At 44.6% G+C, this 27422-nt stretch overlaps 1 long non-coding RNA gene and 1 other non-coding gene across 2 annotated transcripts; one reads left to right on the forward strand and one right to left on the reverse strand.

The window, feature by feature from the left end:
- Positions 1-4228: 4228 nt before the first annotated feature.
- Positions 4229-27422, forward strand: LOC146177652 (uncharacterized). Its single transcript, XR_014701057.1, has 6 exons — positions 4229-4552; positions 6862-6925; positions 10630-10763; positions 16869-17027; positions 17275-17462; positions 27146-27422. It is a non-coding gene; the product is annotated as an uncharacterized LOC146177652 (long non-coding RNA).
- TRNAL-CAA (transfer RNA leucine (anticodon CAA)) lies at positions 18800-18872 on the reverse strand. The gene has a single exon. It is a non-coding gene; the product is annotated as a tRNA-Leu (tRNA).

Below are 27422 nucleotides of genomic sequence, written 5' to 3' on the forward strand. Positions count from 1 at the left end.
TGAAACACAAAAGTGCAAACTATCAACTGAAATTTTATTGCGATGAACATACATATATAGCATTACACATAACAACATCACAAAAATCGACAAGTCAGCAAAGTAGCTATTGTCTCAAGGGTGAATGTGATATCTCCTTCACAAAAAAAAAGAAAAAAAACCATTTGTCTCCTTTTCTTTATTTTCCCAAGAATTCCCTTTCTTTTTTCGATAGAGAGACCGAAGGGTCGCTTACACATGTCCCATTCCCGGATTCGATACAGTGGGCCTCCCACAGTTCCCTTGTTAGCTTGTCTTTAGATTTCAGAAGAACTGCCGTCTCATTGAAAAATGGTGCACAATCTTTGCATCTAGCGCAGTGTGGCACCAGACTTCCAGATACACTAATTTGGTTACAGTTGTACCTGTGCTCTCTGAGCCTTTATTTAAGGCATCTTCCCGTTCGCCCCACATATGCACGACCGCATGAGAGCGTGCATATTTTTTTGTGAAGGAGATATCACGTTCACTCTTGAGACGATAGCTACTTTGCTGACTTGTCGATTTTTGTGATGTTGGTATGTGTATGCTATATCTGTGTGTTCATCACAATAAAATTTCAGTTGATAGTTTGTGCTCTTGTCTTTCGTGTCGTTCTTTACGTCAGTGTTTCTTAAGAGCAACGATGTTTAAACATTGCCATAACCCATCATGGCAGCATCTCTCATAGACTAAGTCACTTTGGGATGTTAAACCCTATAAGCCAAACTGAGAGTACAAGCAAAGTATTAAATCTTAATCCCGCTCAATAAAGTTTGGCAAATCACATACATATATGCTGTGTCATCAGCTGGAAATTCAATGAGAAGGCATGATGCTGCAATATCATTCAATTTCAATATTGACAGAGCAGTCAGAAGAGACAAAAAGCACTCAGTAATGTGTCTTCGCAGCCTGTGTGTACTATCAATGCAAACCAGTTTCTTACAAAGAAAAATAGTACTAGTACCATCAAAATGATGGCCTCTGCTGACAGGCTAGGTGTGCAGTTGGCATGACCAAGAAGACATGCTCCATCAATATGTGTGTAGCTGTAGCAGTAAGTGGATTAGCTAGCATGGCAATAATGAGGTCTTTCACTTATCTCTCAAAGGAATGAAGTGTTGAGCTACAGCTGTTGTAGCATTACCAGCTTCTCCACCACCTTATTTGGCACCCATTTTGCACCAGTTATCATTTTAATGAGCCTGCCACTCCCATTCTCAAAAACAAAAACACTATGTCCCCACAGATATCCAAAGTTTCTAATAGCTGTTACGAGGTGAAGCAATTGATGCAGATTGAATATCATCATTTGCCGGTTATAGAGTCTTCATCCAACAAACTCCTGTAGCAAGTGACCTGCACCACAGAAATGAACAAATAAAGCATGTATTAGCCCTGGCAAAACATTCTGTGCAATAAGCAAAACAATTGCAAAGGCAGGAAAGTTGGGTTTGTTCAGCCTGTTGTGATAGGATCTGCTGTATTTGACTGGGTGCCCATTTTATTTTCCTGGGGAATATTATTCATTTTAGCTATATGCTAAAATATGACTATAAAGCATACATTGGCATCTTCATGCACAATCTCACACATGGATTCTGGTTAGTTCAATTGTCCGACAAATATCAAATTTGATACTCTGCATGGATTAACAAATTTTTTATCCCTATTAAAATGAAGTGATACCTTGTTAACTGAAATCACGCCTTGTAAAATGCACTGCATTATTTAATGCGCAATATCCACAATGGTAGACGTATACCAGTTAACAGCTCCGTGTCATTTCAACCCCCTGGGGTTCTTCAAAGTGCACTGGTGTCATGCAGTACACGGGTGCCTTGCTTTTCATCTCCAATGAAAAGCAGCAGTCATGTCCTGTGTTTGAACTTGCATCCTTGGGCACAGCGATCAAGTGCCCTAACCACTGATCCTTTGCAGAGGGGCAAATCCACGAAGAGTGCAAGCTCAACTGTTACTTAGTATTTGAACAGCTACTATTATTATGTTGTGACATATTATGTTGTGACATCCAGCAATTGCTTTGTCTGCGGAATGTGTAAATGACAATAGTTACAGCTCTCATTTAGTTTAATTGAAGCCAGTGATTGCAATCCCTGTACATTTTGAAATATGTCGTATGTATCTTTCTTATTAATCTCTTTTAAGTCATGCATAATTGTTAGAAAAGTGTGAACTATTAAAATATTGAAACAACATAGCTGAATAAAATTTTTCAACTTACCAGTATGCTATAGCTGTTCTTCACTCAACTCTTCTAAAAGTAGTATGAATACTGCACCAACAAGCATCATGAAATTCGGTTAGGGAAGGATGCCTGAATAGCACAGCACAGCACAGTATAAAATAGGAGCCACATCTTGCCACCGGTTGGTAGTGGCATGTACATCTCAGGTCAATAATGTGTGAGAGCATATACTACAATGATAACAGAGTTGTATAAAACAGTGTTGTTTACATATATGTATATGAACTTCAACTTGTATTATTTGCTCCCTTGCCTTGTTTCAGACAGATGTGAAAATATTGCAAGAGAAAATTTCACATCAAAAGTTGAGAAATAAATTATTGTAAATTTGACAATTTTTAATCATGCCACCCCCCCCCCCCCCCCTTATTATGTCCTGCATTTCACTAGTAGGAAAATGGTCACCCAGAAGTGCACTCATTTTTTTTTATTATTATTCAAAGGCTTGCCATGTGGCATAGAATGAGGCTGTCTTCTTAAAGGAAGTCATGCAGTCTATTTTCTTCAAGAAACCGGAGCAAGCTCCGGCTCTTAATATTGTCCATTAGCCACACGTATAAATGTTCCTCCCTCGTAGCCGACAGTCCAACTTCTTGTAGTTGTCTTATTCTTGACGGCTGCATTCATGGGCACGTTCATAAAAGGTGGCGAAGACCCACCTCGGCAGTTGGCCTTGTACACTTAGGGCATGTACTCTGCACTGCATCCTCTTCAGAGCCCCGTCGGCATGTCACCGATGGGGTAAGGGCCCTAATCCTTGAAAGGGACACCTCTCTCGTTATGTTATGAGAGAGGGATTAAGTATAGTAACAGGACGTATAGTAACTGCATACGTTGTTTTCCTGAGTTAATGCTGAATGCAATGAGACAAAATCGAAGTAGGAGCATTTAATGTGATGGTCATATATTTGCAGAGGAAACCCTATGGTAAAAAATGTGTGCTAATATAATCGGGCATACAGGGCTTGATATGGCTTCAAACTTTCATTTTTGTGCAGCTGTATGGTCATATATCAAGTGGCAGTCTGCAAGTCGGACTTGAACATAGCAGCATTGCATGCAAATAAAGCTATATATTAAAGGCATGAAACGCGACAACACTTCGTCTCCGGGCCTCGTTACAGTTTGCGCCATTCCATGCTGGGGACCAACCCTTCGATTTTAGCTGTGATGGTATTGGACTGTACATTTAATGCATGGATACTGAACTTAACATATGCTGGGGCACTTAGATTTACTGCAAAATTACGCTGGTAACGACGTTAGATCGACGTACTGTGCCACAAAAATTAAACAGTAGTATGTGGTTATTTATCATTAGATATCAAAAAGGGAGGAAAAGATGTTTGCTATCCCCGGCAGCACCTGGCTGAGGCGGCGAAAATGAAAGGATAGTAAGGAAGCGGTAGAGGAAATCAAAGAAGAGCGACAGAGAGAAAGGACAGGGTAGGCAAAAATAAGAAAATAAAGATATATACACTATATATGGTATAATGTACAGTAGAATCGCGACCGCGCCTTTCGCAGTAATGTGGTGGTCACAAAAAAAAAAAATTAATAGCACAAAATTTGCATCACGTGATATAATAATACCGCGGTAGTATGTATGCTGCTATGAATGCACACGTTAATGAGCAACACGTCCTCCACCAAAGCGCATAGAAAATGGGGTAATGTGAACGCGCGGTTATGTTAACCTCCGTGATTATGAGAGTGTATATTTGTTTCCTTTGGCCATATGACCACGGTAGACATCAGTAATAAAATGATAATTTTCTTTACTTTAAATAGCAGCAAGTGCTTCCTATCTGTTAAAACTACATGACAAATATCTGACCTAACCGGTTTTCCTGTCTGAAGACGATAATTTACTAGCAGACGATATCACGTCGCAAAACGAACGAAGCCAGAGCCATCCAAAGCTTTAGGCATTCCTGTAGCCAAGATAGTCTGGGAGGCTGCGTTAATGGCGGTGTTTGTGCGCGGTCACGGTGTGCGATGCTCTTGTTGTACGCAAGTATTCATTGTTTCATATCTGCCAGTCACTGCCTGCAGGCAGTTTGTCGCGTGGCATGGAAGCTCCACAATAGCCTATGCGGTATGCGACGACGAGGGAAAGCTTTCGTGAACGTATCGCTTGTGAAAGCATACAAGCCACAGACTACAAAGAATGTTGCGAAGGGCAGGCTTACTGGTGTCGGCAGGCCAGGAGATGACCGCAAGAGAAGAACTTTTATCATGGAAATGGCGAAGAATTGGCAGGTAAGTGCTGTAACTATGTTTACACGGGCGTATGTACCTTTTCCCTATTCCTGTTTCTCATTGCAATGGCAGTAGGGCTAGCAGTAGCAGTATCGGCAGTTGCGCGTCACTAGAGAAACAAAACTTTATTGTCGGAAGCTGAGTTACGGGGTACCCTAGTGGAAGAGCCAAGTAGCCGTCAGCTGGGGGCTCGCTGTTTACGGCGCCTAGTTGTATGTATCGGGACGCACGTTACGTAGCACTGGGCGGCAAGTGGCCGTCAGCTGGTGGCTTGCGGCGACTTTTTCAGAGCGGTGCGCACGGCGCCCAGTTGTATGTATACCTATCGGGGTTCGTGCTAAGGCAGCAGTAGGCGGGGGGGGGGGGGGGGGGAGGGAGGGAGGGAGGATGGAGTCTCCAACAATTTACAGCCCACGGCATCATCAGATGTGCCACCAGTTTTGCATTTGATGCGGCCATCTTCAGTGAATAGAGGCTTTGTCTGTGTACATTCATCTTTCATGGCCTTAATATTTAAATTGCCTGCACACCTCAAAGGGCAGTGAGACATTTCCAGTAATGCTGAGGATGACGCTTAAATCAGTTGCGCAAATTCAAGCAAGGTATCAAACTATTGCAAAGATGCATTCAAAAGACTTATTGCTTCAAATAGAATACAGCCTGGTTCACTCCTGTGAATGCGTTCCGAATTTGCGTCCTGCGAGGGAAAATCAAAAGGTTCACATTCCAAAAAAAAAAAAAAAAAAAAGCACCCAGCACGCAGTTGATAAATTCCCATTTTAGTTTTTGATCAATTCCATTTGGTATGTATGGGTTCAAGTCATTGAAAAAAAACAACAGCAGCAGGATTGGCTGAAAATACATTTTATCTATGTTGCGTCAACAGACGCTTTGGCAAGAAAAAAGGAAACGCATGTCCCATAGATGTAAATACGTCAGTATTTTTTCCTAGTGACAATGAAGCAAAAAAAAAAAAGGAATGGTGCACTTGTGGTAAATTTCGCTGACCTTCCTGTGCTCCACTGTAACCTGGCGCTGACAATCCATGCATCCGATGGTAACGCAATATTATAAATATTTCAAAGGCATGTAAGCTCTCAATAAGTGTGCTCATGCGCGTTAATCTGACTGAAAACTAAGCCAACAGGCGAGAGCACAGTGAGCTGCTGCCAGGGACGTTACTCGTGATGGTGAGTTTTTGAGAAAAGAACAGCAGTGAAAACATTGCAAACTATTATGTATGAACATGGATAGGCTCCGATCGGAACGAGCCTTCACTGCTCAGCTAATGCGCACGATAGTTACTTTTTTCAATTGATGTTTTGTGTGAGTGCCTGCCACCGCCAGCACCGCGTCGCATCGTTGCCGCCGTTGCTTGTAGCCAGCGAATGCCGAATTGGTGAACCTTCTAAGGAGTTTCGAGGGCGTGCTCGAGTGAAATGTGCTGAGCACACCCGCCGCGTCAGGCTCGTGAATGCCAAGAACTTCCATCCATATTTTTTTCGCTCATTCTGAGAGGGAAATATATAAAAAAAAAAAAAACATTTTTCCACTGCCTTCGCTGCTCAAGTAGCATGGTGCTGCCTAGTTTTCGTTCTCATGGCAGCGCAGAATTCAACGAGATATCACCTACGAGAAACCAGCTGTTTAGGCAAGAGTTTGCATGTGCATAGAGGGTAGCTATACTTGCCAAAGCCATTTATGTAGAGAGACGCAGAGTTCTCCGAGGCAGAACAATAGCCAGAGCCTGTAGCAATGATTACTTTTTTGTAATACTTTGGAGTAATTTGACGAAAGCAAACATGCTGGTTTTGTAGATACTATAGAAAATACAAAAATATGACGGAACATATATCTACTTATGAGCCCTTTTAGCTGTGAATTTATTGTTCGTCCAATCATCAAACCCCTACCCAGTGATAACACATCCGCTGCCAAAAACGGCCATTGTGTGCCAGCACCCTCAGTGGCCCGAACTCATTTTTTGCGACCAACTTAAAGCATTAAACGCTGGATAATACACAAAACAACCAGCAGTTATTGTGTCACTATCTACGTAACCAAAAGGCAGAACAATGTGCTTAACAAGCATTTCGAAGCTCTTTTAAGGCTTTCTCTTTGCTGTAAACAATGTTTTTCATTGTAGCTTGCATGCAAGGAGTTGTCAAATGTTGGTCACTTGTAAAAAGTGTTTAGCATTGATGCAGTGCAGTGCATGAAGGAAGCTTGCAAACATCAGCTTCTTGTTAATTACCTATAACGAGGTTGCAAACTCTACTTGACTTGTTTCTGTTTGCATGTGTTCGCAGAGAATATTGAAATGAAATTGGATACCCACCTTGCACATGGCGGAAGGGCAGGGAGAAGCAAGAGGTAAAGGCACTGAGGATTGAAACCCCTGTGTTTATCTCTGAATATTGCCTTCTGCTTTTGCTGTTATGTAAGAAGTGGTACCTGCAGCAGTCCCAAAGATGAGCTGCTTGGCAGCTGGCTAAGCCATGATGTTGTACAGCTGGAATACCTCTTTTGAAGGGCTTTTGGGGCCCCAGTGTTGAGTTTTACCTGTCTCTAAAGATTAGAAAAACATTGTTACAGGATGGGAAGCTAGTGAAGAAAGAGCATGACCTATGGTGATGGGATGGGATGGTTTTTAATAATGGGAGCAGGCCTGGATCAAGTGCTCATGCCTGTGCCACTGCTCGCTTCATCTTCATTGTCCTTAGCAATATTCAGTGTCGAAAAGAAATTGAAGATGTTGGTTACTTTCCTAAACTTGACTTGCTGCTCATTAATTAGATATCTGCACATACTCTAACAGTGAGACGCCTTGTGACAAGGCCAATGTTGGGAGCATGCCCAATCCTTCCCTTAAAGCATGCCAATTTTCATGCTTCGGGTTGTTTCTTATTGGTCGTCAAGAATGTGCTTCTAGTTTCTTGTTGCACTACTGGCACCCCGCTGACTAATTGGCATGGTCAGGCGCGTCTCATGCACTTACCCGGGAGCTTTAATGCAATTATGGTTATGCTTACCTTCAGCACTTTTAACCGCATCTTATTAAAAGGCCATATTAGGAAAATAAAACAACAAATGCAGTGCTGTAAACAGCGCATTTCTAAAATGGCAATTTACTGTCTCCTTACATTTTAAGGGCCAGGTGAGAACTGTGGTCTCGATTTAGTACTTGGGATCTATATACAAGCAGAAACCATAAGTTAGTGTAACATTGAGGAGAACAATAGAAAAATTCTCTGAACATTGCACCCACATTCCTTTCCCCGCTCTCCCCTTCTGGTTGGTCTGTTTTGTCTGTTGTATTCTGTTGTATAATACCCCCGAAAAATATTTCTGGCTAGGCCACTGGTACCAAGAGTACTGTCACCAACTTGCCCAAGCTTCCTTATCTGCTAATTTGATTCAAATGTTGCAAAAAGCAGTTGTGCCTTTACGAGCCACCACACTCCATGCGTATCATATGAGTGGACACTGCCACAGTTCTCATGAATGTAGTTTTGCAATAGAGCTGCATATTAAATGATCTACCAACAAGGAAAATGGTTGGTATATTTATTGCATCAGTTAAGGGGTCGTCGCCAAACATACAGCACCTTAGAGAATTCGGCACCAGGTGTTTGCATAAGTGATAACTCATGGACAGATGCAATTGATATCTTGAGCAAGTATGAGCAATACCCACACAGCTAGTTTTCTATATTTTGTTTTTATCTACAATATTACTCTGATTCATTGGTATTGTGTATAGGTGCTCCCCAGTGCATGCTCAAGTTTGCAACATCTTGTCTGCCTGTGCAAATATAAAGAAGCAGTGACGTGCAGACCGGAACTTTTTGTAATGAATGCGTTGCATGCGGCAGTGTATTTATGCTAATACACAGTACCGAAGATGTGCATTATCACAATGGTGTGCAAGTGGCCGAGCAAGGGAACAATAGGCACCTGCTCGCACTGGTGAGTCAGCAGAATGCCACTGCTGCAACAGTGCCTTGCAGCATGCCCCTGGCAATCAATAAGCAGCTACTCAGTGACAGAAAAATAGCATGCTTGTTGGTAACGAAGGACACGCATGGTCCTAGAGCCAGTCTCGTCACCTGGTGTGTTACCATGAGTGTGTGCATGATATGCTGCTGTGGAGTGGTCCAGTAAATTTTGTCCTTGATGGCAGACTTCTGTCCATAACACTTAAGAAGCCAGAAGGTAGACATGGACAGTATCTTTGTACATAGTGTAGGCACATGAAGTAAACATTCCACTGCATGATATTTTGTGCAGTCTGCTACACATAAGCATAGGGCTTTTCCTTCACTTCCTTTTATTACCTGTTTATATAGCTTGTGGTCATGGAAGTAAAAATATTACAAAGAGTATTTTCTTTTGCATTGCACGGCCAAATAAATCAACAGAAATAGTAAATGAGAGCTTCACTTCTTAATTTCAGTTGTAAATAGCGGCTAGTGACTCTATTAGCTAAAGATGCATTGCTTAGTGTGTTATTTGAGTGGCTGATTTTTGGGGTGCTCAGCTCTTGATCTGAAGCTTTTCTAACTGCATTCAACTTTCTGGTTGGCTTTTAACTATTTGTATAACAATGTTCAAGTAACTGTGTTCTATTTGCTTCTTTTTGCACCCCAGGTTTTTATGTAACCCCCCCTCACATAATACTCCAGTTGGAGCCTGTGAGGTATGTGAGTAAAAAAAATACAGTAAACCCTCGTTAACACGGACTCGCATATCTCGAAAAATTGGTTAAGTTCAAAATTTTCCACGTCGCGCTTTCACCTCCCATAGGTACTATGTACTGACTCCCGTTTATCTCGAAGCATTTTTCGGGCATAATGCGGATATGTCGAAATTTTGACCGCAAAGATCGAAGACACAGGTCATTACCAAAAAGTGATAGGGGCTCCAAGCGAGTGCTTTGTTCTTATATTAAGTGCTGAACGCAGTCACGTTTAAAGAGCGAATACAAAATTCCCGCAGACGCAGCCGTTTTTCACCTTGGGAGCAGTCACGTAAGCACCGATCGCACGCGGGGGCTGATGGGTCTTATTGGGCGTGGTTCGGTCAGCTGCCCTCCGCATGTGCATACCGGCAAGAGCAAATTAGTGATTGTGGGGTTCTGTTTTGTCGCGCCATATTCACGAAGCGTTGACTGATTTTTGTTGTATATGTGGTGTCCGCAACAAAGTTGAATGCAGCGGCGGCAACCAACGGCTTATGCGATGCGTTTAGCAGCTAGAGGACGCTTTTGTCGGGCAGAATGCCAACGCGAAGCTGGCAAGCATTACCCAGTTCTTCCTTCAAAAATCATAAGGTTGAGTTTTTCCTGAGAGTTCTTTTCCGTTAATTACAAGAGCTCCCTTAGTGCAGTGGAGCGTTGACAGGCGTGACAGGCCGAGGGACGCCAAAGCATTCCGCTCGGCGCTGTCGCGCTCAGGTTCTGGGTTTGTAGAAAATTTCGCGTATCACCCAGAAACAGCTCGCTAGGCAGCCAATCGCAGAAGGCTTTGGGCTACTCAATTTTCGTCCTGGTTCTTTTTTTTTTTTTTTGTGAGCGAAGTTGGTTTTCCTAGTCCGATTTGAGCGAAGAACCTGCAGACGCTCACTTCGTCTGATCCGTGCATATATGAGCGCATCGAGACAATTCAGTAAAAGCTTGGTAGGGTAGTAAAGGAAAATAAATATGCTAGTGTGGGTAGATATTAATTTTCTAAAGGAGCAAGAGGAAGTCATTGCTTCCATCGCAGTGTAGTAGCGCACCGCTGAGCTGTGACCTTCTTTTTTTTTTTACACGCAATGCGCTACAAAACCATTCATCACTGTTTTACCATACGTCATGCTGTTTAGTGTTAAAAGCTGGATATAGCATAATTGTACTCCCCCTGACAGGCCCAATTGACCTTCATTTCCCCAGCTAGGGAACTGGAGATTGCGGACGCTTTATTAATGTGTGGAGCTATCCATGGTAGCTAAGGAGTTCAGCTCGGTTCTGCTCTCCTCGTCTGAGTTTTTCTTCCTGTTTTGACATGTAAATAATGTATATAAAACTTCTTTGCCAGCTCTACCTGCTGCTCCCCGTCCGATGTCTTGTCCACCTGATCACGCTACACAGAAGCCTTGGCCCCGAACCTGATCGCATCAAGTGGATGGCTGCGGTGTAATGGTCTGCGCCTCCAGTCCTGACTCTGGTACAGTAAGTACATGGTCCTTCTCTTGGAACATTGCCAGGTTTTACAACTTGTAGATATTTGTAAGCTTCGGCAAATGAAGGGTGGTTTTAGAGGCAGATTGGTTTCCTCTAACCATATAGTGCAGGGACTTGCCATTGCTGCAGTAGTCATGGACTAAAAAAAGTTGCACAAACTGGAGCTGGTTTTAATCTTTGGGGAATTGGGCATTGACTGTGGGCCCATCCGCAGAAAACCAGAACTGATTAGGGCAATTGAGGACATCGGTGCGGACGCGGAGGAGATAGCAGAACGTTGGGAGCTTATTCAAGAAGAGTTAAAGAAGGCTGAGGAACAGGAGAAACTCAAAAAGGATCTTGAAGACAAGTAGAATGAAAGGGGGATCGAGAAAAAAACAGCTCGATCTGCAGTTAGCACAGGCAAAATACACTGGGAGACACACACCAAACTCCGTTGTGAGTCAGGAAGCATCAAGTGTTAAAATAAAAAACCTCTTGCTACCGTACAAACTAGGAGAAGACATAGGGTTTTTTCTCGTAAAGTTCGAGTGGGCGTGTGAAAATGTTGAGTTATCATCCGAGCTTTGGCCCCAGAAGCTGCTGACCATCCTCCCATGTGAGGCAGCCCAAGTGCTTGCTCGTCTGACAAAAGAAGGAGCAGCCGACTATGCTAAAGCAAAGGCAGCGCTTCTCAAAAAGCACCGCCTATCCCTCAGATGCGTTTTGCCGCCATTTCAGGGAAACCAGGTAACAACGTAATCAGTCGTTTCCGCATTTCACTTACAATCTGAAGGCAGACCTGACAGAATGGTAAAAGAGGAGAAGAGGCTTTCGGAACTCATGACAAAATAATAGAAGTGAATAACGGCCTGGGGGGCCAGTTGGTGCATGATGGAATTGAACGGCGGCGCAGCATGGAAACGGACACAGACAATAAGGGGACACCACATGCGCACACTACCAACTATTTATTAAACGGAAAGGTGGCATATTTATACGTCCATCTCAAGCATCAGACTCATCGCCACAGTCCGCTCCAAACCCAACACGTGAACGCCGAGCACCACCAACAGGAAATCAGACAAGATATTTCTAACCTCAGTAGATAAACTATCAAAAACGGGGGGAAAAAAAAGTTTTTCTTTTTTTAAAACGGAAGGTAGGCCATATTTCATAGCAAATGCAGTGTGGACCGAAAACAGCAGAGTAAGACATGAGAAGCGACCAGCCCGAACCCTAACAAATAAAAAATAAAACTATAAAACAATCGTAGCAAAAGCAGAGTCAAAACAGTTAAGCAAAAGCAGTCAGAACCCTAAGCCAACAACAAAAGACGATCGTAGCAAAAGCAGAGTCAGAACAAAAGAAGCAAAAGCAGTCAAAAAAAAAAAAGCTAGGCCAACAACAACAAAAGACGATCGTAGCAAAAGCCGAGTCAAACAAAGGAAGCAAAAGCAGTCAAAAACCTCAACCAACACCAACATTCGTAGCTCAAGGAGAGTCAAAGAAATGAAGCAAAAGCAGTCAAACACAATCGTATACCAAAGGCATAGTCAAAAAAAGGGGGAGCAAAAACAGTCAGGAAATCGTTGTTTTAGGCTGTTGTTTTAGGTTTGACCGCTGTTGTTTCTTTTGTTTTGACTCTGCTTTTGCTACGATCGTTTTTAGTTGCTTTTAGGTTCCTGACTTTTTGCTCCCCCTTTTTTTGACTACGCCTTTGGTATACGATTGTGTTTGACTGCTCTTGCTTCATTTCTTTGACTCTGAGCTACGAATGTTGGTGTTGGTTGAGGTTTTTTGACTGCTTTTGCTTCCTTTGTTTGACTCGGCTTTTGCCATGATCGTCTTTTGTTGTTGGCCTAGTTTTTTTTTTTACTGCTTTTGCTTCTTCTGTTTTGACTGCTTTTGCTACGATCGTCTTTTGTTGTTGGCTTAGGGTTTTGACTGCTTTTGCTTAACTGTTTTGACTCTGCTTTTGCTACGATTGTTTTATCGTTTTATTTTTTATTTGTTAGGGTTCGGGCTGGTCGCTTCTCATGTCTTACTCTGCTGTTTTCGGTCCACACTGCATTTGCTATGAGATATGGCCTGCCTTCCGTTTAAAAAAAAAAAATTTTTTTTTCTTTCCCGTTTTTGATAGTTTATCTACTGAGGTTAGAAATATCGTGTCTGATTTCCTGTTGGCGGTGCTCGGTGTTCACGTGTTGGGTTTGGAGCGGACTGTGGCGATGAGTCTGATGCTTGAGATGAACGTATAAATATGCCACCTTTCCGTTTAATAAATAGTTGGTAGTGTGCGCATGTGGTGTCCCCTTCTTGTCTGTGTCCGTTTCCGTGTTGCGCCGCCGTTCAATTCCTTAATAGAAGTGATCTGCCTGGAACAATTCTATAGCTGTCTAGGAGCATGAACGTGTGTGTGGGTGCAAGACAGGCCGGGAAATAAAAGCTTAGAACGTGCAGCAGAGCTGGCCGAAGAATTCCATGCTAGGTGGGAAACGGAGTGATCGCGTTCTCGGGGAAACCCTAAAGCAAACTAAAACGTGAACCCAGACTGGAAACCTAGCAAGCGGCACCTTGGAGCGAGACGAAAGCCACAGGGCAGAGTCGAGTAACTACCCTAAAGTGACAGCCGACAAAGGGAAGGAAACAGAAAGAAAAATCGGTCTGTTTCCGATGCAACGAGCCCGTTCACTTTGCCAACACATAGGAAGTTGAAGGTTTTGTTCTCTTCGGCAGATGCAGATGAAAAAAAGCATGCGCCTGCTAGAGCCATACCTAAAAGATGCAGGTTAATGGGAAGCATTGTCGGGTTCTGAGAGATTCCGCGGCCATCATGGACGTAATCCACCCCACATACGTGAAGGCAGCTGACTTAACGGGGGATTGTGCATGTATTACCGTAAAAACCCGCGTATAATACGAGTTTTTTTTCCAACTTTCAGCGTTCCAAATTTCCGCCTCGTATTATTTGCGGATCCCAACCAAAATGTCAAAGTTTTGCGAGAAGTTTTGGTTTCGTTGTTGCCGCGTGGCTACGGCTTGGCTTTGTTATCGATGTGCGGCTACGGCTTGGCTTCGTTGCCCTAACGTGGCCGCACCCCGCAGTGGCCACGACGTCGAGGTGTCGTCTCTTTGTTGTTGAGTCGTCGAGTGCGCACAGCATCAGCTCATGTGCTCTCGTGCAAACCACAGTTCGCGAAAAAGTGCACGCTTTTTTCTTTAAGTGAACGAGCAGGATGCCAGGGTCTCGGAAACAGTACTCGGCTGCTTTTAAGAGAAAGGTGATTTTAGTTGCTGAAAACATCGGCAACAGTGCGGCCGGGAGGCAGTTTGGCGTCACCGAGGGAAGCATTCGCGGATGGCGACGACAGAAAGAAGCCCTTTTCGCGTGCAAGGGAATGCGAAGAAGCTTTCGCGGGCCAAAGAATGGCGCATTCCCGGAAATTGAACTCGCTCTGACGGAGTTCGTACGAGAACAGCGAGCATCGCATCTAGCTGTGAGCGTAGAGCTTATGCAAGCAAAAGCTAGGGAGCTTGCAAGGGAAAAGGGAATTCCGAGCTCCGCCTTCAAAGCAAGCAAGCACTGGATACATCGCTATATGTGCCGTGCTGGATTCTCGCTACGCCGGCGAACCTCGATTTCACAAAAGCTGCCCGAATCCTTCGAAGAGCTGCTGGTGGCTTTTCAGCGCCACGTGATTTCTTTGCGAAAGACCAAAAACTTTCAGCTGGGGCAAATAGGCAATGCTGACCAGACGCCGGTTTACCTGGACATGCCATCGCCCCTCACCGTCCATGAGAAAGGCTCTAAACAAGTTTGTATCCGGTCTACTGGAAACGAGAAGACGCGGGTTACAGTCATGCTATCGTGCACGGCAGACGGCCGCAAGCTCCCGCCCTATGTCATCTTCAAGCGCAAGACAATGCCGAAAGGTGAGGAGCTGCCGAAGAATGTCATCGTGAGATGCCACGAAAAAGGTTGGATGAACGAGGATCTTGTCCTCGACTGGGTGAAGTCAGTGTGGTGCAAACGGCCCGGTGCACTGTTGTCCTTTCCATCCATCCTCGTGCTGGACGCGTTTCGTTGCCATTTGGCCGACTCGGTGAAAAGGCTGCTAAGCGACTGCCGCACAGAACTTGTTGTGATTCCGGGTGGGATGACCTCACAACTTCAGCCTCTCGACGTTTGTGTCAACAAACCCAAGGACGCAGTCAAGCGATGCTACGCGGAATGGATGCGGTCAGGTGAGCCTGCAGTGACGCCGGCCGGGCGGCTGAAGCGAGCATCGCCAGCCACGCTGTGCAAATGGATTGTGGACGCGTGGGCAAGCATCCCAGAGGAGCTTGTGCGCCGTTCGTTTAAGAAGTGCGGCATCTCAAACGCCCTCGATGGCACAGAAGATGAGTACCTGTGGGATGATTTGTCCGACAAAGAAATTTCCGAGGAAAGCGCTGCTGAAGATGAAAGTGATTGAAGTGTGAGGTCCGATTTCAATAAATGTCTTGTTTTTTCTCTCTCGTATTATATGCGGTAAAAACTTTTTTTTTCCATTTCGCGTCTCCAGAATTTCACCTCGTATTATATTCGGGTTCGTATTATACGCGGGTTTTTACGGTAAACAGGTTCCCGTAAAGAATAGCCCATGTTTGCCGGTCGCACGTGTCAGAATAGGCCCATTTGGCATTCTGGAAATAGAGGCAGCGGTATCATGGAACCTGCCAGAGCAGTTTCCGTACCTCTTTTCGAACAGGTCAGAGCAGATGCTGCAGGAGGAAGGTCGTAGCTTCGGTGACCGAGCCGTCCAAGCGCTCACTTGATTGAAAGCCCGCGAAATTGCAGCTGAACTAAGCCGAAAGAAGAATGAGCTTTCTCTCGCGATGGGCCAGGCAGTGGCAAACCAAGGTAGTATCAGATTTTGGCAGAGTGGCTCAGGTCAGTGACAGAGAGGACTTTGAAGGCAAGGAATCGGGCACCGTGTCCCCGAATGAATCAAGGGAGATAGCGTCTATTGTAGTGCAGCCACGTGTGGAACCTTTGTTAGCTCTGGCAAAAGTCGATAGACGATAGCAGCCGAGCCGTAAAAGACATGGTAAAAATGAAGATAAATACGAAAAGCATTTGTGGCGAACACCCTTCCTCCCAAGTGTGGCAGAGCTTCACAAAGGCCAACCTAGAATGCCCCAAGCTAGGGTGGCTGCGGGAAAAAAAAAAAAGCTGCGGAGAATTGAGCGGCCGAGAAGGATAGAATGAGTATGGGAGAAGAATAGGAAATAATGAACGTACTGTATGCATGAAGTGCACGTCACAGCCATCGTACAAAAATTTTGAAACCGAAGCAGCGATCTACGTATTCTAATTCTATAGGAAACCATTTGGGAGTAGAAAAGAGCAACTTAATAAGATGTGCATGGTTCTTAAATGAACAATATGTATACAAATGGACGGTTGAATAGTTACAGTAATGGAGTGTTGTGCTAGAATTCTTTACAGCCGTGACCGCAATAAATATTACTCATATTGCTCTTAGCTTTAAGCTCTGGCATTGACAACTCTATCCAAAGAACCGACTGGTAGTGACAGGTTGTTTACAGCTGTTGATGAAAACATAGGCCATCATGATATTATTGCAAGCATATTTGCTCCTTTTTGTACTTGGTTATTACAAGCAAACTTAATTTTGGTCCCTATTCCTAGGGACGCTGCACCTCTTACAACACCCACTGTTCAGTCGCTTTCATTTAAGGTACAAACGCGCCACTGCTGCTCGGTACCTTGGATGAGGTTTTCAATGGGGTTACCTCTGATACCTAGCAATTGCTGTAATATTTATACCAACTACTGCAGTGAAAAAAAAAGTAACACTGCATCACTGTAACTGCTGCATGCACCTTTAAACGTGCCTTAATTTTATTGCCTATTCTTATGGACACATGACCTCTTGCTATTGCTTTGTTCAGTAAGCAATCGTCTTTCATTGCTTCAATTTCTATCTCTCCACCACTTTCTTGTTGCTCCGGGTGTGATCATGTGATTTCATTGTTCAAATCGTATTGTTTTATCACATGTGAAGGATTTAGCCTATACATAATGTTTTTTTTTTTTTTTTTTAGATGCGCATCGGGAGTGTTTTCTACATAGAAATGAATCGATTGAGTTGTATGACTGGCGCGAAAACCGACACAGTTTGGCACCCCCAAAAGATCTGTGTCCTGTGGTTGGAAGGGGAATAAAGAAGAGGATAATCAGCGGAAAAGCCTGCCTAACAAAAGGTAGCACTGCATCACTGTAACTGCTGCATGCACCTTTAAATGTGCCTTATATTTATTGCCTATTCTTATAGACAGTGGACCTCTTGCTATTATTGCAGTAGGCAACCGCCTTTCAAGCTTTAATTCCTATCTCTCCACCACTTTCTTGTTGTTTCGAGTGTGATCATTCGATTTTATTGTTCAAATCATATTATTTTATCACGGGTGAATGATTTCGCCTACACATACATGCTTTCATTTTTTTTAGGTGCGCACTGAGAGTGTTTTCTACGTAGAAATGGATCGATTGAGTTGTATCACTGGTGCGAAAACCAACACTTCGGCACCCCCAGAAGATCTGTGTCCTGTGGTTGGAAGAGGAATAAAGAGGATAATCAGTGAAAAAGCCTGCCTAAAAAGTTACAAAGATGACGCAAAACCGAAATGCTGATCAGAGTGAGTGATTACTTCTGGTATCCCACTTCACTTGCTATGTGATGTGACTGTATATGAAGCACCTTAGTATATTTTGTGGTATACTCGCTGAAAATTGTGTAAATACTAAATTTTTCCTTGTTCAATTAGTTTGAGTGACGCACAAATTGGATTGAAACGAAGTCATTCACACATCTAATGCCCATAGACATTACATACGTGGATGACCCCATAATTGTGTTCATGCAATAGTTTGTTGAATACATTAATATGTTAAAAGTCGCCTTTTTTACTGTTAACCGGAGTAATACATATGCTCCATATCATAGCATTATTTGCCTATAGTTTGTAACTGCTCTTTCTTAAATTGTATTCTACAAAGTATACGTGTGTCATCTTGTACGTCTATTTAACTCACGAACAATTTGCGATCGAATTCCTTTTGTGATGTTGTTTCAGCTACAAATAACGAATAACAGTTGTGACAATATAGGTGGCTTTAGGTATAACGCGTAGCGCAGAAATCTTTAATATATGCGATGATATTTTTATTCACCGCATTGCCTAAACGAACATGTTTAAAGAGACGAAATGAAAACAAATATGCATGTCTTCGGACACGAACAGTAATCGTGGTGCCATCACCATTTTATTTTAATTAAATTTTCCTATGTCGTGGGCTAATGTCTCGACACAAAGGAAAGACCCTTAGGTTTGCAAGATGCAGCATAGTTTTCCCGAAAAAAGAAAACAAGAACGCCTATCACTAAAGAAAACACCGTTTTTTGTCGTTTCAAAAAGTTGCACATTTGGAGGCCTGCTGCTTGCGCACTAAAATTTTGTCATCCATTGTTTTTTACTCACCAAATCAACATAACTTTTATTTGTATAAGAAGTATTAAAAGCTTGTTTCATTGATTCAGTTGATTTAGTAAAAAATCGCAAACTTTGCTTCAGGAGCAACGCGCTACAAAAATGTTAATTTTCGACCTTACATACTGGCGTAATGCGTTACGTTATTTGCACTAAAACATTGTGTTTATTACGCAGGTTATATTGTTCTTTTAAGGCAGAATCTGGAGCTCTATGCTGGTATGTGTGTTCTTTGTAACACCTCCAAAATTATTATGCTGGAAAGAGATTTGCTTATGATTATAATTATAAAAAATTACACATTGAAAAATGACCTTCAAAATTATATAAAGGAAAGAAGCCAACAGTCGGCGAGGCCGAGGAAAGCGTTGGGGCTGGTACTTTTGTCTTTTTTTTTTAATGTTTACTTGGATAATCACAGAAATTATTAATGTAATCTGATTAGGGGAAAGATAATTAAACACAAAGTAGAAGAAAAAACAACGTGCCGATGGTGGGAACCGAACCCACGACCTCCGAATATTGCGTCCGGTGCTCTTCCAACTGAGCTACATTGGCCGCTGTCCCCCCTGCTACTTTCTTGGGTATTTATGTTGTCCATATACGAACCTTGAGAGTGTTCACCGGCGCCACCCTCAACCATAGCGGTGGACGTGGAACGGCCTTTGTTACCGCCAGCGTCACATAGAACGTGATCAAGAGCGAGGGCGAAAGCTGTGCTAGAACCCTGTTACGCTACCTATGGCTTCAAGACTGCCAAAACCGAGACCTCCGTATGCTACAAGCAGATCAATTAAGGGGAAATGAGGGTGCTCGTTGTAATACATGAATGAAAGAAGCGAATAGTCGGCGAGGCCGAGGAAAGCGTTGGGGATTGTACTTTTATATCTTTTTTTTTTAAATGTTTACTTGGATAATCACAGAAATTATTAATGTAATCTGATTAGGGGAAAGATAATTAAACACAAAGTAGAAGAAAAAACAACGTGCTGATGGTGGGAACCGAACCCACGACCTCCGAATATCGCGATTATCCAAGTAAACATTAAAAAAATAGAAGACATAAAAGTACCATCCCCAACGCTTTCCTTGGCCTCGCCGACTGTTGGCTTCTTTCCTTCATGTGTTATAACGAGCACCTTCATTCCTCCTTAATTGATCTGCTTGTAGCGTAAGAGGGTTCTAGCACAGCTTTCGCCCTCGCTCTTGATCACGTTCTATGCGACGCTGGCGGTAACAAAGGACGTTCCACGTCCGCCGCTATGGTTGAGGGTGGCGCTGGTGAACACTCTCAAGGTTCGTATACAGACAACATAAATACCCAAGAAAGTAGCAGGGGGGACAGCGGCCGATGTAGCTCAGTTGGAAGAGCACCGGACGCGATATTCGGAGGTCGTGGGTTCAGTTCCCACCATCGGCACGTTGTTTTTTCTTCTACTTTGTGTTTAATTATGTTTCCCCTAATCAGATTACATTAATAATTTCTGTGATTATCCAAGTAAACATTAAAAAAAAAGACAAAAGTACCATCCCCAACGCTTTCCTCGGCCTCGCCGACTGTTGGCTTCTTTCCTTCATGTATTATAACGAGCACCCTCATTTCCCCTTCAAAATTATAGTATTGTTAGTTATGGTCAATAATAAACTTGATTGAATACTACTGCACCTAGCAATAAAAAAAGAGTGCAGGACAGAGAAAAAGTTCAGCCTTCACTTGCGTTCTGTCATGAATTTGACAGAAATAGGGAATAATTCAATTTTAAGCTATATTAAGTCTTTGCCGACAAGCAGAAAAAGGGTTTATAAGCTCTGACAAGGCTTTAAATTTTACAAGACTGTAACTAAAATCAGCAAATACGAAATTGAAGATTTGATGCCTACTCCATGAGGTGGAGCCATATAAGCACATCTATAGAATAAAAACAGGCATTTTTATGTTTCTAATAATTCATTTTGCAGAATTGAATATATTTACTGACTCGTATTAACAAAGTAGTTTGCATTGTTTCCAGAGATTTTGATACAAATCGATGTTGTGGCAGTTTCTTCAATTCTAATCAGTTTTCCTTATTTTACCATTTTTTTTAAATTTTGCCCGATTTCAATATAATATGCAGAAAAAAACAAATCTAGAGCTTAAAATTTTTTTAGAAATAAAGAATGGAACCTTGATAATCTAGAGATAGTTTCAGTGCCACAATATTATTGGATCTTGCAAGAATGCAGACTGAATTTGGCCATTATCAGGACAAGCACTCGGTTTAATATTCAACGTTATATTTTTAAACAATATAACGCAACACATTTTAGTCCGTGATATTTTTGAGGCACTGAAGATTCTTGACCGGGATTTGAATGAAAATCGAATATGATCCTTTTTTTATTTGCAGCAAATTTACACTTTACTGCTGTTTTCGAATTTTGGGCAATTTTGATAAGTTGTGGAGAACACACCTTGCGATCTGGAGCTCCAAAAATTGCTTGGAATTAAGAACATGCGTTAGGAAGTGAAAACATATTTAGTGCAACCAACCTAAGCATCATATTCCAGTATATAAGATTAAAAATGAATATTTTTGCAGCCCATTGCTCTTGAAGCAAAGTTTGCGATTTTTAATAACTCAACTGCAAAAACAAGACGGATTTCTAATAGTGTTTGTAAATGTAAAACCTGCATATATTTAGTGAGTAAAAGATACATGACAAAATCGTGGTATCCAAACTTGCAACATTTTGAAATGACAAAAACAGCGTTTAATTTCTACCTCTAAAGATATACCGTACAATTTTTTTGTTTTCAAGGAAACTACGCCGTATCTTGCAAAGCTAAGGTTAATTCCTTTGTTTCTGATATTTGCCCATCACATACAAAAATTTAATTGGAAACTAAAGATGGTCATGGGACCTCGATTATAATTCTTATCTAAGGCACCCATATATATGCTGTGGGAAAGCTGCTATCAAGGGCTTATTTTTAAAATTACATATTTCGAACGGTTGTGCCATCTAAGAAAATTTGAAAGCTAGGCGCACCTTCGGTGTCTCCAGCCCTCACTTTCTGTTACAGCTGCATTTGCGAAGCTGAATTAATACGTTGAGTACTATATTTTAGCCACGTATATTGCACTGTTGCGTGTCAATTTTAAGAAAGGCCGCAGTGACGCGATTCTCGTAGTATTTGTAAGTGAAATCTGTAAAGCTTACAAATCTACCCATTAATATGCTCTCACGCAGATTTTATGCATGGTACATTACACCTGGTGTGTCCGATAGCTTGAGACAAGGGTTAGAAATAAACCATTGGAAACAGGCGATGGAAACCGGGGGTGCATTGCTGGCAGCCACTTCGCACAGCGCAGTACATTTTTATTTTCTGCATAGGAAAGTGAGGTTATTCTCTCCAAGTACTAAATATTCACTTTAGACAATAAATAGGACTTAGAGTCGGCGAGCACGTTCGGAAACCCCTGTTTCAATATTTGCGGTTAGAAACCTCATGTGTAACTTTTTATTCGTCTGCAGAAAAATTCCGGGTTATGTAAATACCGAAACCGTTACCAGCCCATTCGCGCACCTCAATTGCGCTGCTCTCAACATGATTTTGAGCGGACGAAACAACCTGCCGCTATGATGGCTGGCCCCATGCATGAGTAAGGGTGATATGCTGGCAATGGTTGCTTCACGTCGGCCCTTTGGCACACATGAAGGTGCGAGTTACAGTGAGCGCGCCGAACTTTGCAATGCGGATAACGACTACAAAGCGGTAAGGATATAAATGAGTGTGAAATGGGTTTTACTGAGGGTTCAACAGAATATAGTCCTCTGTAAGCTGCACGGCGAAAGCACAGGAACACAGTCCGTCTAGGCACAAACCAGCGAGCTCGAGCAGCGCAGCGGCACTTCGTTGTTCTCTTCCTCGTGTTTCGTGACATCTGCTCTTCGTTCACTACAATTTCCCGGGAGCGAAGAGGAGCCACCCTGGCGACCTATGGTGAGGGCAAGACGAGCGGGTCGTAGTATGTTTTGAGGCGGCTCACGTGCACAGTTTCGCGGCCGCGAGGACGCATGTCCGAAGAGGGAGTGAGTGGCTCCACGATTTAATTTACAGGGGAGGTTTGGTGAACGATGCGGTAGGGGCCGTGGTATTCAGTTCGAAATTTCGATGACAATCCCGGTGGGGTGCCAGGAACCCAGAGCCAAACGAGGGACCCTGTAGGGAAAACATGTGGCGTCTGATCTTTGTCGTGACGATGCTTTTGGCGGCCTTGAGATTCAGATGTTAAACTGCGGGCCAGCTGGCGACATTCCTCCGCATGCTTTACAGCGTCAGAAAGTGGAGTCCACTCGGAGGAGTCTGGACGATATGGTAATATAGTGTCCATCGTGGACAAAGCCTCACGCCCATAAAGGAGGAAGAAAGGGCTAAATCCAGTGGTTGACTGCGTGGCAGTGTTGTACGCGTACGTCACGAAAGGAAGAACAGCGTCCCAGTTAGTCTGATCGGCGGCAACGTACATCGTGAGCACATTTCCAAGAGTATGATTGAAGCGCTCAGTCAGCCCGTTAGTTTGAGGGTGATAGGCTGTGGTGGTTCGATGTATGATGCGACATTCGGCCAGTAGAGCTTCAACGACATTGGAAAGGAAGACTCGGCCTCTGTCACTGAGCAGCTCACGCGGCGCGCCGTGGCAAAGGACAAAATGATGAAACAAGAACAGGGCGACCTCACGGGCAGTAGCGGCAGGTAGGGCAGCGGTCTCCGCATATGGGGTGAGGTGGTCGATGCCGACGATAATCCAGCGGTTCCCAGAGACCGTGCAGGGAAGTGGCCCGTAAAGATCAACGCCAATGCGATCAAAAGGACGGGCCGGGCATGGAAGGGGTTGTAAGGGGCCAGAAGCACGAGGTGTGGATGGCTTGCGGCGCTGAGAGGCGATGCAGGAGCGGACATATTTGCGAATATAACCGTACATTCCGCGCTAATAGTAGCGTTGAGAAATTCTTTGAAACGTCTTGACTACACCAGGATGGGCACACTGAGGGTCGGCATGGAAAGGGGCGCAAATTTCATGTCGTAAATGGCGGGGAATGACGAGAACCCACCGTCGACCATCAGTCATATCATTGTGGCGGTAGAGAAAACCATCTCGTAGGGCAAAGTGTGGTGCTTGACGGCGTAAAGTCCGAGAAGGCGCAGCGTTGGGAGAAGTGGACATGATGTCGATAAGAGATGCGAGCCACGGGTCTTTGCGCTGCTCCGCAGGCATATCGGCGATGGTTAGAGTCGACAGGACGGGATCAGCTGCCGTGGAGCAAGCAGGTTCGCTGGATAGGGGAGAACGAGACAGAGCATCGGTGTCCATGTGTTTACGGCCAGAACGATATACAACTCGAATGCCAAATTCCTGAAGGCGGAGGGCCCATCTTGCGAGGTGGCCGGACGGGTCTTTAAGAGAGGACAGCCAACATAACGCGTGGTGGTCCGTGGCGACGTCAAACTGGCGACCGTACAAGTAGGGTCTGAATTTCGTTAGTGCCCACACAATTGCCAAACACTCCTTTTCTGCAACTGAGTAGTTGCATTCAGCTTTAGAGAGAACACGACTCGCGTAGGCGAAGACGTATTCCTGAAAGCTGTTTTTTCGTTGAGCCAAGACAGCTCCGAGGCCAATGCCACTCGCATCAGTATGGACCTCAGTGGGTGCGGTCGGGTCGTAGTGGCGAAGGATTGGTAGCGATGTCAAAAGATGGCGCAATGCGGTGAACGCTTCGTCGCACTCGGCTGACGAATCACTTAACTGACTGTTTCCCCCGAGTAGCTTCGTCAGGGGTGTAATAATAGAAGCAAAGTTCTGTATGAAGCGTCGAAAATACGAGCACAGACCTATGAAGCTTCGAAGTTGCTTGAGTGAGAACGGTTTAGGAAACTCTGCGACTGCGCGCAGCTTGGCCGGATCAGGACGAACACCTTCCTTAGAGACGATGTGACCCAAAATTGTCAACTGCTGGGCACCGAAGTGACAGTTCTTAAGATTCAATTGTAGGCCAGCGTCAGTAAGACAAACCAAGACTTGCCGCAAGCGCTCTAGGTGCGTAGCGAAGTCAGTGGAAAAGACAACAATGTCGTCCAAGTAGCAGAGGCAGATGTGCCACTTGAACTTCCGCAAGATGTTATCCATCATTCTCTCGAATGTGGCGGGCGCATTGCACAGACCGTAGGGCATCACATTAAATTCATAAAGGCCATCCGTCATCACAAATGCGGTCTTAATCTCGTTCACAGGCGGCCATTGGTACTTGCCAGTAACCGGAACGTAAATCAAGGGATGAAAAGTACTCGGCACCTTGGAAGCAATCAAGAGCATCGTCTATACGCGGAAGGGGGTAATTGTCCTTGTGGGTAATTTTGTTGAAGCGTCTGTAATCGATACAAAAGCGAAACGAACCATCTTTCTTCTTGACTAACACCACTGGTGAAGACCAGGGGCTTTGAGATGGACGGATCACACCACGTAGCATGTCCTCAACTTGCTTATTGATCACGCGGCGCTCTGCCGCTGACACACGATAGGGCGCTGTCGAAAAGGCGTTAGAGCCGGTCTGAATGTGATGCGCGACTGTGGAAGTGTGGCCGAGAGGTGTGTGGGCGGCGTCGAACGCGGAGCAAAACGTCTGTAAAAGGGTCGCAAGCTGCGTTCGGTAGGTGGAAGGAAGGGCGTCATCGATGGCGGTTCGGAAGGAGTCGTCTGGCAACGAATCAGGCGTCGAATCGGACTGCAGAGCATCAATGTAGTTACCACATTTGGTCTCGGAGGCATCCAGGTCAGAGAGAAGGTGGGCTGGTTCAATGGAACTGGGAGATTCCCCACGTAGCAAAGTAATCGGGCGCGGAGACGGATTGTAGATGAGTAGCTTCGTGAACATCGAGAACAGCAGACGACAGCGGCAGGTGCTTGCGGTGGATGAAGGATGCAGATGGTGTAAACAGAACACTAACGGCTGACACGGCAGGACACGAAAGAGGTACGAGGGCACAAGCTTCTGGAGCTACGTCGACATCTTCAGCGATGGTAAGCTTTTGAGGACACACTGAACGGTTTTCGTCGTGCAGTACGTCGCACAGTGCAGAAAATTCCACTTCAGCTCGGGCGCAATCGATCACGGCGTTATTTTTAGACGAAGTCCCATCCAAGGATCACATCGTGAGAACAAGACGACAAAACTACGAACTCGACACTGTATAAAAGACCTTCAATGACGACACGCGCTGTACCGTCTGTTGCAGAAGTTTGCGGCCCAACGCGCCGGGCAGAGGAGCAGTATCGCTCCCGAGAGGCGGCGCTGCGCCCGCCGGCGCTGCCTGGTGACGTAGCTATAAAGAGTGAGGAGGCTTGTTCTCTTCCCCTCATCCCGCGGCTGAGAGCAAAGATGTGCGATATCAACCGCGGGATGAGGAGAAGAGAACAAGCCTCCTCACTCTTTATAGCACGTCACCAGGCAGCGCCGTCGGGCGCAGCGCCGCCTCTCGGGAGCGATACTGCTCCTCTGCCCGGCGCGTTGGGCCGCAAACTTCTGCAACAGACTGTACATGCTGCTAAAGGTGCAATCCTCTCTTCGCTGGCAGTGCGGAGCGACAAACCGTTAAATGGCGTTGTAACTTTTCGTAATCATTGGCAAAGTCGCTCATGAATCACAGACACTGCAGCACCTGTATCGACCAGCTCATGTACAGGCAGACCATCGATAGAGATTACTATAACGTTCGTGGGCAAAATATGAGGCCTTGAGCTTTTCGCAGAGCAAGCAGTTCTCGCCTCATGAACCGCGGAACTTAGTTTCCCTCATCAGCAGGGGGTGGTCGCCAGCGCATTGGTGACAGTGACCTGCGACGGGGAGGAGAACGATGGGTCGTGTACGAACGCTGTTCGGCGTCGTATGCAGGTGAAGACGGAGCAGAATGAAGCAGCGGTGGGGAGTCCTCCAAAGACGCAGGCTCGGGACACGCAGCCATGTGGCGACGGCACCGACGAGCCACGTGTCCAGGGCAACCACAGTAGTAACTTGGGCGATTGTCCGAAGTGCGCTACGGGTTGTAATAGCGTGGAGTCGCAGGATGAAGCGGAGCCTTTTGAGGAAGCGGTGCATGACGTAGGACAGGCTGCACGGGTGGTAACGGCTGAGGCGGAGGCCGCGCAGCTACTGCCACGTAGGTCAAAGGGGCTGGGACAGAAGGTTGGCTATATTGTAGTGGTCCTCCGACGTATGTCAAGGGAGCGACAGCAGGAGCTTCAGGAAGCGTGGGAAGTACTGAGACTTGTTTGCGGATGACTTGCTGCAACTTTGGAACCAAAGGAGGGGAAGCGTCAGGACGATGGGGAACGAGGGATGTATTTTCGGGGTTTCCTATTGTACTGGGGAACAAAATGCAGACGTGAGGGTTCTTTATCGCAAATAATGAAACGTGGTTTGAGCCGGTACTCTTCAAAGTAGCAACACCATTTAATGTGTAAGTCATTAATCAGTAACTTAGGTAAGTAATGTCAATTAAGGATTCCAAACAAAACCTTTTCTGTGGTGCTCAAGGTAGCTTCCAGCGATATGTATTTGGTTTCCTTCCCCTGCCTCAGAAATGTCTTTTTTCCCCCTTGGATCAAATTTGCTTACACAAGCAGTATATGTGTAAAAATATATCATCCGATGACTGCATCACCACTGATCCCACTGAAGGTCCTTATAAATGCTTGAGTGACAGCCTTTTATCACTTTAACAGGCTAGAAAATTCACATGAATACGGAATGAAGGCTGATATTTTCTTTCGTATATTTTCTAGGATGCCTGAGGAGAGGCAGCGTGTACCTGAGTGACGTCCTCTCCAGGAAGACCGCGGCAGCAGTCAAGCGATGGCTCGTAACGGTGAAGTAATGGGACGGCAGGCACAACGAGCAGGGAAACGTGACATCCTTAACTCAGCCTAGAAGCTGAATGCCAGAATAAATTGCTGTGAAGCCTCACAAACTTAGTAAGCTGTAAATGCCATTTTGTATTAGGAGGGCTTTGAGCCTTTCGAATATTTAAGAAAGACCAATAAAAAGTGCTGTTTAAACCTA

The sequence above is a fragment of the Amblyomma maculatum genome, chromosome 10 (genome assembly GCF_055883805.1).
Source record: "Amblyomma maculatum isolate TAMU_Amacu chromosome 10, ASM5588380v1, whole genome shotgun sequence".
In the NCBI taxonomy this organism is placed as follows: domain Eukaryota; kingdom Metazoa; phylum Arthropoda; class Arachnida; order Ixodida; family Ixodidae; genus Amblyomma; species Amblyomma maculatum.